A 5019-nucleotide genomic window follows, 5' to 3' on the forward strand; every position below is an offset into this window, starting at 1 on the left:
ACCAGTATTCAGAAATGTGATGTGTCCGGGTACAAAGCATTGATGAATTTTTGTCGCTCTTTTAGTTTATATCAGCTGATTAATGAACCTACACGTGTATGTTCCAACACTCAAACCACGATTGATCTTGTCCGAGTATTGGATAAGACTAGAATAGCACAGAGCGGGGTTATTAATTGTGGGTTGAATGACCATTCTATTGTTTTCTGCACTAGAAAGATCAAGAAAGCAGTGTTTAATTGTCATTCTTCTATTAAAACCCGGTCGACGAAAAGGTATAACAAAGAAATACTTAATGAATGTTTGAAACAAATGGATTGGTCTAATGTAATGCAATATAAAGATGTGGACAAAGCATGGTGCTCATTTAAAAGTATGTTCTTAGAAGTGCTTGATAAAGTAGCCCCATATAAAGAAATTAAAATAAAACAGAGAACAGAACTTTGGGTAAATGATGACATCCTTGAGGCAATAAGAGCAAGAAATAGGAAGTATGATCAATTTAAGGTACACAAGGACGAGCAGCATTGGGCTGATTATAAAAAGGCAAGAAATGAAGTTAACAGATTAGGTCCTAGGTGACAGGCCAGACTAAGAGCAGTTTACCCCTCCTAGAACTGCCACTTTATTGTGGTGGAGGGGTTTGTGTGCTTGAATGATCCTAGGAGCTATGTTGTCGGGGGCATTATGCCCCTGTCAGGGTTTCCCAAGGCAGACAGGTCCTAGGTGACAGGCCAGACTAAGAGCAGTTCACCAAAACCCCTATGGAGAAAAATCTGAGGACCGTGACGTCGCCCGGGATGACGCAGCCGGGGCCCCACCCTGGAGCCAGGCCCGGGGTTGGGGCTCGTATGCGAGCGCTTGGTGGCCGGGCCTTTGCCCATGGGGCCCGGCTGGGCTCAGCCCGAAGAGGTGACGTGGGCCCGACCTCCTGTGGGTTCACCACCCACAGAGGTAGCAGTAGGGGACTGGTGCAATGTGGATTGGGTGGCAGTCGAAGGCAGGGGCCTCGACGACCTGATCCCCGGACACAGCGGCTGGCTGTTGGGACATGGAATGTCAGTTCGCTGGGGGGGAAAGAGCCTGAGCTTGTGCGGGAGGTTGAGAGGTACCGGCTAGAGATAGTCGGGCTCACCTCCACGCACAGCTTGGGCTCTGGAACCCAGCTCCTCGAGAAGGCCTGGACTCTCCACTTCTCTGGAGTCGCCCGTGGTGAGCGGCGGCGGGCTGGTGTGGGCTTGCTTATAGCTCCCCAGCTCAGCCGTCATGTGTTGGAGTTTACCCCAGTGAACGAGAGGGTCGCCTCTCTGCGCCTTCGGATTGGCGAGAGGGCTCTTGCTGTTGTTTGTGCCTATGGCCCAAATAGCAGTATAGAGTATCCAGCCTTCTTGGAGTCCCTGGGAGAGGTACTGAGGAGTGCTCAGACTGGGGACTCCATTGTGCTACTGGGGGACTTCAATGCTCACGTGGGCGATGACAGTGACACCTGGAGGGGCGTGGTTGGGAGGAATGGCCTCCCCGATCTGAACCCGAGTGGGGTTTTGTTATTGGACTTCTGTGCTAGTCACGGTTTGTCCATAACGAACACCATGTTCGAGCATAGGGGTGTCCATAAGTGCACGTGGCACCAGGACACCTTAGGTCGGAGGTCGATGATCGACTTTGTAGTCGTTTCATCTGATCTCCAGCCCTATGTCTTGGACACTCGGGTGAAGAGAGGGGCTGAGCTGTCAACTGATCACCACCTGGTGGTGAGTTGGATCCGCTGGCGGAGGAGGAAGCTGGACAGACCTGGCAGGCCCAAACGTATGGTGAGGGTCTGCTGGGAACGTCTGGCCGAGCACTCTGTTGGGGAGGTCTTTAACTCCCACCTCCGGGAGAGCTTTTCCCAGCTTCCGAGGGAGGCGGGGGACATTGAGTCTGAGTGGACCATGTTCTCTACCTCCATTGTGGACGCAGCTGTTCGGAGCTGTGGCCGCAAGGTCTCCGGTGCCTGTTGTGGCGGCAATCCCCGAACCCGGTGGTGGACACCAGAAGTAAGGGATGCCGTCAAGCTGAAGAAGGAGTCCTATCAGGCCATGTTAACCTCCAGGACTCCCGAGGCAGCTGACGGGTATCGGCAGGCCAGGCGTGCTGCAGCTCGGGCAGTTGCGGAGGCAAAAACTCGGAACTGGGAGGAGTTCATGGAGGCCATGGAGAAGGACTATCGGTCGGCCTCGAAGAAATTCTGGCAAACCATCCGGCGCCTCAGGAGGGGGAAGCAGTACTCTGCCAACACTGTTTACAGTGCGGGTGGGGAGCTGTTGACCTCGACTGGGGACATTGTCGTGCGGTGGAAGGAATACTTTGAGGATCTCCTCAATCCTACCGTCATGTCTTCCACTGAGGAGACTGAGGCTGATGACTCAGAGGTGGACTCGTCCATTACCCAAGCTGAAGTCACTGAGGTGGTTTGCAAGCTCCTCGGTGGCAAGGCACCGGGGGTGGATGAGATCCGCCCTGAGTATCTCAAGTCTCTGGATGTTGTGGGGCTGTCTTGGTTGACATGCCTCTGCAACATCGCGTGGCGGTCAGGGACAGTGCCTCTGGAGTGGCAGACTGGGGTGGTGGTCCCTCTTTTTAAGAAAGGGGACCGGAGAGTGTGCTCCAATTATAGGGGAATCACACTTCTCAGCCTCCCGGGGAAGGTTTACTCCAGGGTACTGGAGAGGAGAATTCGACCGATAGTCGAACCTCGGATCCAGGAGGAACAATGCGGTTTTCATCCTGGTCGCGGAACACTGGACCAGCTCTATACCCTTCATAGGGTGCTCGAGGGTTCATGGGAGTTTGCCCAACCAGTCCACATGTGCTTTGTGGATCTGGAGAAGGCATTTGACCGTGTCCCCCGTAGTATTCTGTGGGGGGTGCTTCGGGAGTATGGGGTTCGGGGCTCTTTGCTAAGGGCTGTCCGGTCCCTGTACGAACGGAGCAGGAGTCTGGTTCGCATTGCCGGCAGTAAGTCAGACCTGTTCCCAGTGCATGTTGGACTCCGTCAGGGCTGCCCTTTGTCACCGGTTCTGTTCATAATTTTTATGGACAGAATTTCTAGGTGCAGCCAGGGGCCAGAAGGAATCCTGTTTGGGAACCACAGGATTTCATCTCTGCTTTTTGCGGATGATGTTGTCCTGTTGGCTTCTTCAAACCAGGACCTTCAGCATGCACTGGGGCGGTTTGCAGTCGAGTGTGAAGCGGCTGGGATGAGAATCAGCACCTCCAAGTCCGAGGCCATGGTTCTCGACCGGAAAAGGGTGGCTTGCCCTCTCCACGTTGGTGGAGAAGTTCTGCCTCAAGTGGAGGAGTTTAAGTATCTCGGGATCTTGTTCACGAGTGAGGGAAGGATGGAGCGTGAGATCGACAGGCGGATCGGTGCAGCCTCCGCAGTGATGCGGTCGCTTTACCGGTCCGTCGTGGTGAAGAAGGAGCTGAGCCAAAAGGCGAAGCTCTCAATTTACCGGTCGATCTACGTTCCGACTCTCACCTATGGTCATGAGCTTTGGGTAATGACCAAAAGGACAAGATCGCGGATACAAGCGGCCGAAATGAGTTTCCTTCGCAGGGTGGCTGGGCGCTCCCTTAGAGATAGGGTGAGAAGCACAGTCACTCGGGAGGAGCTCGGAGTAGAGCCGCTGCTGCTCCACATCGAGAGGAATCAGCTGAGGTGGCTCGGGCATCTTTTTCGGATGCCTCCTGGACGCCTCCCTTGGGAGGTGTTCCAGGCATGTCCCCCCGGGAGGAGGCCCCGGGGAAGACCCAGGACACGCTGGAGGGACTATGTCTCTCGGCTGGCCTGGGAACGCCTCGGTGTTCTTCCCGAGGAGCTGGCTGAGGTGTCTGGGGAAAGGGAAGTTTGGGCTTCCCTGCTTAGACTGCTGCCTCCGCGACCCGGTCCCGGATAAAGTGGAAGAAGACGAGACGAGATTAGTGTTTAATACTAAAAAGGCATACTTTAATGAAAAAATAGCAGAATGTAGAAATGGCTCAGGAAAGCTATGGAAGTCCCTCAAGCAGCTTGGCTATAGTAAAAGGATGAAAACTAAAAACACCAATATCACTCTAGATCTTGGCAACACTATAACATCAGAGAAGGGGATAGTAGCAGCCGGCTTTTATAAATATTTTTCATCTGTTGCCAGGGAGCTGGTAGGAAAGCTACCTGGCCAGACTGGTCAATATGGTAAAAGTCATGTGCGGGACTATTACTCTCAGTTAGGGGTTCAAACGGGGAGCTGCTTCTTTGGAAAGGTGTCTGAGGCACTGGTTCTTGAGAAGCTCCAAAGGCTTAGATGCCATTCCATCCAGGTTCTTAAGGGATGCTGCTGAGATCATTACCCCGTGCATCACTCATATTGTAAACAGGTCTATAGAACAAGGGCAGTTTCCGAATGATCTCAAGATTGCCAGAGTGATCCCGTTATATAAAAAAGGGAGTAAACAGGACTCTGGCAATTATAGACCGGTCTCCATTCTTAGTAGTCTGTCAAAGATAATTGAAAAAAATCATTTGTGAACAGATTGATAATTACCTTTCATCACAAAACATACTTTACGAATTCCAGTCTGGCTTCCATAAATCTTACTCTACTGACTCATGTTTACTTTTTTAAACAGATCTTATTAAAAAAAAGAGGTAGACAATGGAAATTTCTGTGGCATGGTGATGTTAGACCTACAGAAGGCCTTTGATACAGTTGACCATTGTGTTTTACTGTATAAATTGAAAGCTATGGGTTTTAGTGATTTAGCACTGAAATGGGTGGGCTCCTATTTGGAGAACAGAATGCAAGTGGTGGACATTGGGGGTACAATGTCTCAACCACAAGGCATAGATTGTGGGGTTCCCCAAGGGAGTGTTTTGGGACCACTCCTCTTTCTTTTATATATCAATGACTTAAAGGCTGTTTGTTCATGTAATCTTTTTTTTTATATGCAGATGATTCTGCGCTGGTAGTCTCTCATAAGGATAAAAACATTATTGAA

Source organism: Neoarius graeffei, chromosome 28 (assembly GCF_027579695.1).
Source record: "Neoarius graeffei isolate fNeoGra1 chromosome 28, fNeoGra1.pri, whole genome shotgun sequence".
Classification (NCBI taxonomy): Eukaryota; Metazoa; Chordata; class Actinopteri; order Siluriformes; family Ariidae; genus Neoarius; species Neoarius graeffei.